This window comes from Prinia subflava, chromosome 13 (assembly GCF_021018805.1).
Source record: "Prinia subflava isolate CZ2003 ecotype Zambia chromosome 13, Cam_Psub_1.2, whole genome shotgun sequence".
NCBI lineage: Eukaryota > Metazoa > Chordata > Aves > Passeriformes > Cisticolidae > Prinia > Prinia subflava.
In genome coordinates this window covers 14,696,549-14,709,880 of record NC_086259.1, presented here as the reverse complement: position 1 = coordinate 14,709,880, position 13,332 = coordinate 14,696,549, and the positions used below count along the sequence as shown (strand labels likewise).

At 42.8% G+C, this 13,332-nt stretch overlaps 1 protein-coding gene across 2 annotated transcripts in view; it reads left to right on the top strand.

The window, feature by feature from the left end:
- RANBP10 (RAN binding protein 10) overlaps positions 1 to 13,332 on the top strand; it is a 63,443-nt gene that overhangs the window by 16,753 nt on the left and 33,358 nt on the right. The gene's annotated exons all lie outside the window — the stretch shown is intronic.

Below are 13,332 nucleotides of genomic sequence, written 5' to 3'. Positions count from 1 at the left end.
ATGACAACTGCATCAGTCAGTCCTGCTCTCTCTGCTCTTCCTCTCTCCCCAGTCCTCCTGATCTAAGTGGGTTGTGTGCCATGGACAAGGGAAAGCATGAATGTAGTCCCATCATCTCTTCCCAGGGTTGAAGTGCTTGGAAAAGGGGTGGTTTGGCTATCAATGGAGCCTGTTCTGTTCAAGAAAGAGCTCTGTGACGTGTGATAAAAGATGGGGGGAATGTCTTGTAGACTTGGCCTTGCAGATGCTTGGTTGGATTGTGCTTAATTTAGGATTCTCCTGGGGTTATAACACAGGTACATACACAGTTCAATACAAAGCTGAGATGGTGTGTACTGAATGTCTCAGGTGTGCTGTCCTGAAATTGAACAGCCAGTGTAATTGCTTTTTTTTTTTTTATTTTTCCCTTTAGTGACTAAAAATTACCCAAACCACTTCTCGTAAATGGCTGTAAAGCCCAGGAGTTACATGGGCACCATTTGTGGCCAGTTTGACTCAAAGTGCCTGTATACCCCTGTCATTTCTAGAGGGCATGTGATGAACATGGAATTCTTTTCTCTTGGTGAAATAAAGCATAAAGTGAACTTGAGACTTGAGATGGTGCTTATTTAGCAATGAATTGTACAAATTTGATCCTATGAACCTGTTGTTTGTTTGATCACATGCAGATTATGCTGCCAGGAATCATTCTGTGGTCATAGTTAGGTCACCCTCCCATCATCTGTGTAAGATTAACTGCATGGCCCTGTATTACAGCTCAGTAATTATCTTCCTGGCTTTTAGAGAATGAATCTGGTTTTTAATATTTTTTTTTTAGTATATTGTTCAAGTAACTGAAGTGAGAAACATATTTCCAGGCTTAGCTGTTATCAAGTCCTTCACAGCACAGAGTAAGTGAGAGCTCACAAAGAAGTGACAGACTTTGGAGTCTTGACTTGGCTTTCTGTCAGAGTGTAATTTTAACTTTTTGTGACCTGAAACCCTGCCAGGTTTGTCTCCTTAGACCCTTTCTAAGTCACTTCTGCTTTAACAGATTGTTTTTCACTCAGTGTGCTGCCATGGAAGTGTGTAACCACTACAAGTGGTGGTTGGGAACCCAGAGCCTGATACAGGAGCCAAAGTTGGTCCCTTTCTTGTTCCCTGTTTCACTGGGGTTCCTTGGTGGCACCCTGGGAGTCCTAATTCAAGGAACAATCTTGCTGCTGGGTTGTGTCTCAAACTCCTTTCCCCCCACAAGGACAAACAGTTTGGCCATATCCAGTTCCAAGTCAGGGCATTTGTGCTTTATTGCCAAATTTATTTTGGCTCCAGCCCAGCTGAGTGCTGGTGGGGGAAGTGCTGAGCTTTCTCTGAAGGTTACAAACGTGATTGGAGCCACACGAGCTGAGTTCCATTAAGTATCCCTGTCTGCACTGGGAATAGGGACTGCTTTTAATTGGAGAGTTCCCTGTCTGTATTTGACTCAGGATTTCTTTGTACTGTGCTTTGAAATTCAGTCAGCAGGTCTGAAATAATTGTGGGATTATTATTAACTACCAACTTTTGTGACCCTGACATATCTTAATTTAAAAAAAAAAAAAAGACATTTAGAACATTTACTAATAAGCATTCTGCTTTAAACCAGTGGTTTTTATTGGAATGTCTCCTCACTTCTTTCCCCACATTCTTTTTTTTTTATGTGTGCTTAGCATTTTGATATTTGAGGATGAAATTACATGTTGCAGCTGAACTGATCTAGCTCAGTGTCATCAAAGGAGAGAAACCTGACCCTTTCCTCCTCCCCACCCTATCTGCAGTCAGTCTTCTTCCCTGCTGCAAGCCTTTGGCTCTGGCTGTTGCCACCTTGGCCAGGTGAGCCTTCAGGCCAGGGAGGAACCTGCCTGCCTCTGCCTTTGGGGTTGTGGTGGGCTGGTTCCTTCAGGACTCATGGAGCAAATGCTCTTATTTGGGCATCCTGCATGTAACATGTATTTGTCCTTTAAAAAAAATATTTTATTTATTTATTATTATTGTTGTTGTTATTGTTGTTATTATTTAGCCCTCAGTCCAGTAAGTTTTTCTAAGCCCTGCTGAAAATGCATTGGTGATTTGGTACAGGTTTCACCAAACTTTCATAAAATGGGAAGATGATAAGTGTCCTGTCCTTGACGTGGACGAGATTGCACACTGGAAATCAGTCTCCCCTGCCTGAGATGTTCTGCATTAGTTCAAGTCTTCATGCTCTTGAGAAATAACATTTCATTTGTTTGAGCTCTTTGAGGGTAGCCCAGCAGGAACACAGAGCCAGGCAGAGAGGGAGGGATGGATGAATCTCTAAGGTAGCAGCAAGTTCTTAATTGAGCCTGAAATGTTGTGAAACCACACCCTTAGGGATACCCTGCTTCAATTTCTTAACAGATAGGAGCTGACCAATCACTTTTAGAGACTTTAAACACCCTCTGGTTAATAAATGACTTGCCCTGCTATGCAGCATTGTACATGCTGAAGGGAGTGCCAGCTTTCACTCACCATTCTTTAGTTTTCAAAAACATTGGTAATTTTTTCAGCTTGCTTTTCAAACAAAAAGATACTGCTTGGCTTATTCACTATCTGCCTGCTCCAAACTCTGTGTTAAAAGAACAGCCTTTCAAACTCAAGAATGTTTTACAGACTTGAATTAGTGTGCAGTCAGATACATCAGGAGAATTTGGTGTACAGAGACCTGCTCCCTATTGGAGTTTGGCTTCTGGGTTTGTAGTGCTGTGAGCCAGGTCAGCAAAAGCAGAAACATTTTCTCCAGGTGTCCTGAGTCTTTTGTTCAGCAAAAGGTCCTTGTGAGCAACCCATTTATCTAGACATAAAGATAAAATAGAAATGAACCCTGGGAATTAAGAATTCCCCATGCTCTCCTCCTCTGTGTAAGCCATCCTTCATCCTCCATAAACCAACACATGGACTGGGCTTTCCATTTTAGCTTTGTTTGGAGATCCTTTCCTTTGACTTTTCTTGCTGATAGCAAGAAAATGTCTTCTGTTGACATTTGTAGGTAGGACTTTTTTTCTTCTCAGCTTCTTACATGCTGCCAGAGGAGATGCAAGCAGAGGGAGCAAGACTCCATCCTGTTCCTTTCTTTGAGAGGAAGAAGTTACTTGTTTCTTCCTTAGGGATGTTCCCAAGGGATTTTCATGCTGGTGTGCTCCCCTCTGGGAGCAACCAGAGAAGGGAGGCTGGGTGGGTGTTGTGTCATAAAATCATAGAAATGTCCCAAGATAGAAAGGATTCACAAGGATCATTGAGTTCAACTCCTGGTCCTGCACAAGTAAAATTCTTATGGAAGATATTATTCCTCATCAGAGTTGGGGATGAGTTTCTGCAGCAGCTCTGCATTTAGATTTTCAAACCTCAATTCTACAAGGCTCTGGCAGCCTCTATGTAACTCTTAAGTTAATCCTGTTCCAAGTGGGAAGTTCTACTAAAGTCTTCCAGATTTTTCTTCTAGCCAGTTTTGGTTAGGTTTTGGTGTGGTTTATTTTTTCTTACTTTCCTTTTTTTTTTTTTTTTTTTTTTTTTTCTTTTGTTTTCTGTGATTGCCATGGAATCTTTCTACTTTGAATGTGTTTAAGCAGGTTTTCAGTTTATGCTTTGGTATATCACTTTCTGTGACTCCACTGACAAACAAAGGACCTGTGCTAAAGGAATCAGTCCCAGTGCTAATTGTAATAATTATAGAAGCTGAGACTTCACCAAATCATCTGATCTGAAGTGAATTCAATTATGCATTAGTCCTGTCTGACAGGTGTGTGTTTAAACCAGTCTTTCATTATTTTTCTGGCAACTTCTTCCAACACTGTCCTTGTGTTGGAAACTTTTCCTGATGACAAAGCTGAATAGCCCACGTAGTCTGAGTCTATTCTTGGATCATGTGGAGGTGGAAAATAATTAATTTCTTTCCTCTTTGTACCTCTATACATGAAAACCTCTATGAATGCTTTGTGGTCTTCTCTCCAAATCACATCTCTGGCTCTTCACCCTTCCCTGTTTGTCAGGTTTTCTTGATTAATGACAAGTCTTGTAGATGTTTCTGAATGTTTAATCACTGGATGTATCACAAACACCAGTATCTTACTTTTTATAGTAAAAGAAAACATTAAAATTCAGAGCAAGTCCAGGAAGTGGCTCTTATCCCATCCTGCAAACAAGGGCAAAGGAAAATCCTTGCCAAGCTTTCACAATTCTTAAGGCTTCAGCAGAAACAGGAGGGGAAGAAGCTGCATGGTTACCTGGGAAAAGGCAGCCTTTGGCTTCTAAAGCAATCAGCAAAAGCCCTGAAGTATGGGATTAAATACATGAACAGTATGTGGCAAACAACAGTGAATCAGTCTGCTTTCAGGGCCTCTTGGCTACATCAGCAACTTGGACACACTGCTTGATTTTCTGTCTTTTAGAAGTAATTTCTATTAAGTTTATTTATTTATGCAGGTGATGAAGCTCTGGCTTATAGTACCTTATGGTGTTTGTCCTGCTGCAAAGCTCTTTCAGAGCTAGCCTTAAAAACAGTTGTCCAAAAAGGCATTTGGGATTTCCATCATAGCAAAGGTGATGTCACAGCAGAGCCTTAGACAGGTGTTAGTTACACATGCAGTGAATCTCTCAGCTGGCTGTGCCAGTTCCTGTCCACCAAATTGCTTATGCCTCTGGTACCCTCTAATTTATCCTATCAAACCAGTTTGTGGGGCTGCATATGAAATGGGTCACATAATTGGGTTAATAATGATGGGTGGGGGGCACTGCTTGGTTCTGGGGTTGTTATTAACCTGGATCTGTCCACTTGCCTGGTTCATCACACAGGTAATGCAGGTTAAAACAGCTCCTTTGGGAAACTTCATTCTCCTGAATCACGTGGTTAACAGTGGTCAGAGGTTATTTTTGATAGAAAGAGATATGTGTTGAAAACCTCAATTAAATTTCTCCCCAATTTAACAGTTATCTTGATTATGGAAACATTTTTACAAACGGGCATCTTTTCCAGGCATAGTGGTCTGAAGCTAACTTGGTTGCTGTGTCTCCCTGAATTTTTATTTAGGCTGAGACCTTCTCCTGAAATGTCACTTGGGTCACCTTTTTGCTGACTTAAATATGTCTTTATCTGAAAGCGTAATTTCTACCTCCTAAGAGGTCATCAGTATGTTTAGAAATGGCAGGTTTTAGCACTGCACAGTGGAAGAAAAGAGAGTAAAAGTGGGTCAGAGTGATGGCTCAACTCCTCAATTATTGAATCCATTTGTGCAGAATTGATTTTTAGAAAAATTCTTCACCATATGAGAGCTCACATGGGTGGGTGAAGATTGCTGTAGTGCATAGAGCAGTGGTGGATAAAAAACACACCTGGCCAGAAAGAAGTATGTGTTACAGCAGATTTGAGATTTCTGGCCTTTGTAAGTCACAACCCTTTGGATTTATCTACATGAGTCTCTCATTTTTGGAGAAGGGATTTATTTATATAAGTGAATCTGCTAGTTGTCACCACTACTAAGCAATACAGGCTACCCATCCCTATCTGAAAAATAAAAAGATTAAAAAATCCCATGTTGGAGGAAGTGTCCTGAGACTGCTTGAAACTGGTTGTTTCTTTCTTGAATCTGCTCTTACTGTACTGCACCAGCTGCTATTTTCAAAAAAACTTTTTTTTTTTTTTTTTTTTTTTTTTTTTTTTTTTTTTTTGGTTTTTTTTGTTTAAGTCAAAATTAAGGTCATACTTAAGAAATTAATAAGAAATTTGGGCTTCTTGTAATAAAACAAAAGGATTTCCTTTGAACTTAAGCTTTCACATATTTTTAGTGTTAAGATTTTTTTGTTCCCATATGGAATCAATCTTGTACTCAGTGTATGTAAAATGCCATCATAGGAAAGTAATCTGAGGAGCACTTAATTTTTGTTTATCCTGGGCATACACAACTCATTATATTCTTTCGTTTTTTCATCTTCACTCTAAATCTATGTGTACATGTACTCTGTGTATATGTTAATGGCTGCTCTGCTGCATCATATGTTGAAGAATCTAAGTTCCTCTGGCATTACTTAACTCACTCTCATCTTTTCCTGCTTCCACTGTCTGCAGATCAGCTGAACACCTTTTAAAATTAAAATTTAAAACCACAAAATTTTTAAAATTGGAAATTTTAGAATTCTCAAAATTATATGATCTTTATTTAAAAATTGTGTGTGTGTGTGTGTGTCTTTGGAAATTTTTGTCATTTGTGGTTGACCTGTCCACTGCCTGTCAGCCTCAGCTAAGTCCCACTGAACTGCTCAGTTGTCTTATCCCATGTCAGCTTCCTATTTTTCAATCGGTTTTTCAGTTTACATGCTGAGTGCACCTGAACTTGTCTGAAAATTCCAGCTTGAATATTGAAACTGAGTTGTTGCATGTGCTGAGCATTCATTCCCATCCCATCTTTGTCCCTTAGAAGAACTGGAAGGCCTTTCCTTCCTATTCTTCAGTTTTCCAGGAATCATTAATGGGCTTTCTGACACAAGCTCTGTCCTCACACGCTGCTCTGCTCTGCACATTTGGGGTGTAGCCCCTGCAGAGCTTATCGTGCACAGAGCTGAGCACAGCTTGGCTGGGTGGATATGCTCTGGAACATGAGCCCTGTGCTCAGGGCTGATACTGCTGGGGCACGGGGGGGTTGGACAGATGTGTTATTTCCTTCATGATACGTGCTGAGGGGTGGCACCAGAGTGATTGGGTCCCCAAATGAGGTCAGACCTGATGCTATCAGGTGTGTTCAGAGCCAGAGAGTAACAAAACCAGCTCCTGAACCACAAGATTGGGATTAATTACCTTCTGAATTAAGGTTAAATTTAATATCATGTTTTATTTATGCCTGTGTATATGAAAACTTGGGCTATATAAAGAAAAAGTTGCTGCCTTTTTCCCTTTCTGACTGACTTGAGGTCACATGTTTGCTCATATTGATTGTGACGATTGTCCTGCCTGCAGCCAGAAAAACTGCTGCCAGGCATTTGGTTGGGTTTTTAGAGAAGTGTTGGGTTTCTTTTATACTTTTTTTTTTTCGTTTGGTCTGTTCAGTTAGACTGGCTTTGGGCACCCAGACTTCAGGTTTGACTGGAGAAGCAGACTGAGGTGAGCTCTCAGCAGCTGTGCCTCACCCTGGAGTAGTTGGGAAAGTGCTTTGCCATTAAAGTTGAACAAAACCATCAGTCACTATTTCAAGACAGTAATCCTGGCCTTGGAAAACAACCAAAAAAGTGTTTCTACAGGCCATTAAGTGCTCAGGCATCAGTGTGAGTAAGTGATTTTTAGTGCTGTCCTGCACTTTTCCATGCCCTGACTTCTGTGCTGTATCTCTCTCAGAGCTGGGCTAGCCTCTTTGAGAGGTTCTGTGCTCTGTCCTCATGCAACATGTTCCCAGAGATGTATGATCTGGGTATGCTGGAGCTCCTGCCTTTGCATGGATGTCTCTGTCATCCAGCAGGCTGTGTTGGTTGTGTGCCCTGGGAAAGCAGAGTTTCCAAAGTAGAGCAGAGATGGCATTGCACAGTGGGGTTTGGGGTTTGGCCTTCCCCAGTGCCACAGGTTGCATCTCCAGCTGTAGCACAGATTAAGGAAAATCCAGGTATTTTAGTGACTGTTTGTTTTTTAGATTAAAACAAATTCTTCAATGTGGCTGTGCTTACTATCAGAGCTTTTTGGATAAAAGGTAGCATTAACACAAAGCTCAATTTCACTACAACTCAAACTGCTGGGTAGCAGCTATTTCCAGAGATAGACAAATATGATCCTCTTCAGAAAACCCTGAAGCTTCACCTTGATTAATATGGAAAGTATTTTAAAAACCTCAGTTTAGAATCTAGAAGTCCTTGTTGCAACCTCTTAACATCATGAGTTGCTTCTTCTGGAAGACTTCTTTCTACATAAGGTCGTGTGTTTAGATAAGTGAGGTTTTGTTCATAATTTTCTTAGCTCATTAAATACCATTTTAGGGATTGTTTTTAATAGTGGATATGAACCCCCTCCATTCTGCAGTGAACTCTGACATTGTTTTTGGCTGAGTCACTAAACTGTCCTGCCTTGATGTCTCTGTAAAATGACTCCTGCCCATTACCTTGCAAGATTTTGCTGGAAGTTTCTTAATATTTTATAAAGGTGTTCTTGCCCATCAGCTGAAGGTTGAAAAGTTGGCCCATAAATGAAGATGTGAATTATTTAGTATGATGAGATTTGAAGCCTGTGTATATAAGCTTTTGATTGTAACTTGTTCCTTACCCCTTCCACTAAATAAATGGAAAAGCTCCTTATCTGACTCTTTTTCCCCATCCCTGTCCTGCATTATTCTGTACCCCTACTCTGCTTCCCACCCCCTCCACTATGGTGTGTCAGGGAATATAATGGATATAACAGTGCAGTGGTGACCTGCTCATGCTGGAGAGCTTTTCCTTTGCAGACAGAAACAGCCTATTCTGTATCTGCTTTAACCATGGTGTGCTCTTCACAGGGCTGTAAATGGCTCTAGCACATCTTGACCTCTCTGGTGTAGGGAAGCCCAGATCATGTTCTGACTCTGGCAGAAGATGGACCCATCAAGCTTGTAAGATAGGAGGACTTGCCATCTTTATTCATTCAAGGAACTGTGATTTTTATCTTGATTACTGTATTCTGTGGTGAAGTGCATGCTAAGTAACAGTGAAATTGAGTCCTCACAAATTTGTGGGGCTAGTGGAACAGACTTTTCCTGTTGAAAAGGTATTGCATATGTGTTGCAACTGTCCAGAGCCTTCTGGTTTTGTTCTCTTTTTTTCTTTATGAGTCAGAGGGTAGTGCCTTATATAATGGTGTAGGCTGTGGTGTGATGTTATTTTGAAGGCTAGTTTACTCGCAGTGGTTGTTTAATGATAGGACTTGCTAATCTGGTCTAAAAATCACTGTGCCAGATTAAGATTGTGAAAAATTGAATTGTACAGTGTTACTCTGCTTGTTGTCTCTGTGGTAGATCAGGCAATGCTGGTTAGCACCCACATTCTGCTCAATCTCCCAGACTCTTGAGTCATACTGATTTTTGGGTCACTGTGTCCTTTTCTTCCTGCTCTCTGTTAATATGAGAGAGATGTTGTGATTCTTTTTTTTTCTTTTCTTCCTCTCCTTTGGATTCTTGCCACACACAAGTCTTGCTGTGAGGATTTGGTCTGAGTTTTGTCTCTTTTTACAGTTACAAGTACTTTATTGAAAAACATGGAATAGCTTTTAAGCCAAAGCTGCAGCCAGGCCTGCCAAGAGTCCTGCACTCTCTGATTAGCATCATCTGTGTCTGTGCAGGGGCCAAACTGACTCTGCTTCATCTGCTGGGACCTGGGGTGAGGGGGAGGCCGTGAGCAGCAGAGCCTCGCTGGGGTGTGTGTGCTGCTATGCTGCTGTGCTTCATGGCCATGCTGCAAAGGTTATGGCACCTGAAGTCATCCAGCCCCTACTCAGGGAACTTTGTGCTCCATGGGCTAAAGTGGGTTTATCCTCTGTAGAAGTATTGGTCCTGTAGTGCAGGGTTTGGCCTTCTCCTGCATTCGGTCATTTTGCCACCTTACAGCAGAAGTAGAAGCTGTTGCAAGCAAGAAAACTTGGGGATGTTTCTAGCTAGGACTTCTTCATATCCCTGGGAGTATGGGGTTTAGGGTCTTTTTTTTTCTTTTTTTTTCACCCCTGACATGTTCTGGGCAGATATCCAGGCCCTTGAAGCTCTGCCAGGGAGATGCTGTAATGTGTTAAGCACGCTGTTCCCTGCTCCTATTCCTGTCCTGCAGTTGGTGTTGTGACTGTACCTAGACAGTTGTTCCATGCCAGGGCCATGCCTCCCCTGTGCCCACATACCCAGTTCTGTAACAGAGGTTGCTGTGGCCACTGAGCAGCTGCTTTTGTAGGCTCATTATGGAAACAGAAAGATGTGTGCAGCACTAATAGTTGATTTGATTCTAAAGCATGATTGAATAAGGGAAAGCAAAGCAACCACCCTGCTCTCACTGAAACATGTGATGTGTATGCAGCTTCATAAGGTTTGGCATAAGTGCTATAAAACTGAATGACAGCTGAGATGCTCCAGCCCTCAGAATCTTCTTGGGGCAGCAGATTTCTCGTGGCCAGGCATTTACAGACTTCTCATGACCAGGCATTTGGCTTCTGAGGCTGTAGGACCACCAAAGCTTGCTGAGCCTTCCCTTTGCTGTGGGCAGAGGCCTGCATTCACTGTTCTGGACTGATGTACACTAGAGGCACGTCCACTTGCAGAGCCAAATCCACTGGAAGATGGAATAATCAACAGAGGGGGGTTCCATTTCTCCTGTGGTACTGGCTCCTGCCCCATATTCGTGGTTGTCCTTTCCCTGCCTGGCACTGCTTGCTCAGGACAGTGTAGAAGCAACATCCAACTTCTCTGTGCACCAGATTGCATCTGTCCAGCCTCTGTGGAACATCCCCTCCCCTCCCTGACCTCATGCTCTGCTGCTGCCAAAGACCCATAGCTGGCTGAGCAATAGCAGCCCTCTCAGCACAGTGCATGGAGGAGGCCCTGCCTCCAACTGGAACGTGCTCCAGCAGCAGCTCTGGGCTCTGCTGCTGCCTCCACCCTCCACATCCCATTCCCCAAGCACTGCACAGGCAAAGTTTGTACATCTGTTTCTGCTGGACTTTGGATTCAATAAATCTTAAAAATTTATTTTGTTTGGTTTATTTTGGTGTGTTGACGCGAGTTCTTGTCCCTTTGCAGCTAGTGTTTGCACACCCCTTGCCCTGGCATGGGCAGAGGTGGAAGCTAGGATTGCTGGCCAGGGGAGTGGGAAGAGGAATGCCACAGGCAAAATACTGGAGAAGAATAGAGAGGGGAGAAAAATGAAAAATGTTTTAAAATATGAAAGAGAGAAAGCAGATAGAGATAAAATTTGGGAAGACTGTAGAGTGGTTACTGGGGTCTGTCCTGAAGAGTAAGTCTCAAACTCTCTTATTAGTCGTGATACAGCAGACACAAACCCTATCTACAAATCTTCAGATTCTTTCTGAGGAACTTCTGTCTGCCCTTCATATGCCCAAACATACTCCACCATTCCTTACAGCTTCACATGTCCCAGGTATCCCTGACTGCAGAGAGGTTACCAGTGACTGTGTGGTCAGCAAGGCCTTGCCCTTTGCAGCAGCTTCTACACCCATTACAGTGAATGCTTGGGCTGAGTAGAATGTGTTTCTCCTTTGGAATGTTCACAGCAGGGAATGGTCCGTGTGTCAGTGATAAAGTTCATCTGTCTGCCAACATCTTTAGCCCAGCAAGTGCAGAGCAGGAAGAGTCTGACGTGTCTGGCTATAACTCACTGGAAAAGTACATTTTCCGTGATCCCTGGGCCTTGCATGTCAGTCCTTTGGCATGTCATCAAAGGGGATCTCAGTACAGATCCCTCTGGGTGTTGCCTTCCCCGTTCCTTTGTGCCTAATGGTAAGTTTGACGTGTTTGAACCTTGGTGCACTGGGGATGTCATCACTTGGCTTTCTCCTCCACCCTCTGTGAACGAAGCTTCAGGCCAGAAAAGGCGTAGTGAAAATATTGCCCTTGGTAAGTTGCATCAGGGCATCCTGCCCATCCATCCATCCATCCATCCATCCATCCATCCATCCATCCATCCATCCATCCATCCATCCATCCATCCATCCTTTATATGATGCTCCTCACTTTCTAGGTTGAGCAGTTTATCCAGGTCCTGGTTTACCTATGTTGTGATGTAGTTGTGGTGCTACTTTTGCCCAGAGCCTACCAAAGTTCTGTGTTCTTTGCTAGGGCTCTTGAAGCAGAGAGCTAAATGGCCATGTTATTTCTGTGGTGCTGAGATGTAAATGGTCACCCAGCTCAACAGAGTCACTTTCCACTTGCTGCCTTGATCTGATCCCAAGTACAGAAGTCAGGATCTGACCAAAAAAGTCAAGAGTAACACAAGGCTGATGTTGAGTGGGAAAGTTGGGATTGAACAGGGACAGATGTAGGACAGTCAGGGATAGTAGCACACTACATCTAGCTCCAGTGCTTGTTTAGTTTATCAGTTTATCCTGTAACTGTGTCCTGGAGTAACTCAAGTCCTTTCTGCCACGTGTCTGGCATTGCATAATTCTGACCTGTTTATCAAGCAGCAGCAGTAGAACTTGCTGTTCATTTTTTCCCCTATGTGTTGGGATCAAGGTAGTCTGCCAAGAAGGTCAGCATATCAGCTTTTCCTTGTTAGCAGGCCAAACAAACCTTCAGTTTGGTGTTGAACATAAAAAAATGTCTTCCCAAGCCCTACTCATGGTTTTTGTTTTTCTTTCTTCCCGTTCTTTGATTGCACAATCTAAGCTATTCTGCATCTTGTTAGTAAATATATAGGTATATTTTGGGTTTGGGTGTTGAGTTCAATTCAAAGGGATGTAAATTTAACCTCTTTTTGCTCAATAGCTGCCGAAGTCCTACCTATAATGGTTGTGATTCTATATTTGCATGTTCAAATGCTGTCTTCAAAATGAGCTGTAGTGAGAACGGTCTTAAAGTCAGGATGTTGAGGTTTTGCTTTGACCACTTCCATGAGTGAGGTGGCCAGATCCTTTCTGTTCTCTTCCAGTTTCCCCTGTTAAAGTGATTTTGTGCTTTTGAAGAGAGGATGGGGAAGGGAAAGGGAAGAAGGAAAGAACTATAAACTGCACCCTGCAGCCACTCTAGCTGACTTGATTTCAGTCTGTAGAGTATAGCCCATCAGGAGTCCATGACTGTGTTTTATAAGAAAAAGCACATTCTCCAATTTTGTCCAGATTTCTGAAATTCTGAGAGGACTCTGCACTTGCACTTGAGAATTTTTAGCCTTGGCCACAGCTGCACGTAGGTGCTGAGTGTCCATTGTTGTAGACATAGCTATGACCAAGAGACCAAAATGGGATTTACTTTAAGCAGCCTTGTTGCAATGAGCAACCAGTCACAAGCTGTCAGTGCATGGGTTCTCCCAGGGTTTTCTTAGGAGCAGCTGCCTGCCTCTCTCTATCCTGGGATGGACTCCTGGAGGCTGGAGCTGCTGAGGACTGTGAGATTGAGGGTGGTGAGAGGTGCTGGGGGAGCTGTGGGAGCGAGCAGAGGCGATGTGCCCTGCCAGGGAGATGCAAAGGGAGCATTGTCACAGAGCAGTGATGCATTTTGGAATGATGACAATGATTTCATGGAAACATCAGGTCAGTGATAAAAAGGACAATAAAGGGAAAATGCTAGGATTAACTTGTAGAGGACTAGGGAACAGTGCAGAGGACAACTGCAGCCTGCTTCCCCTCTCCATGGGGCACCTTCA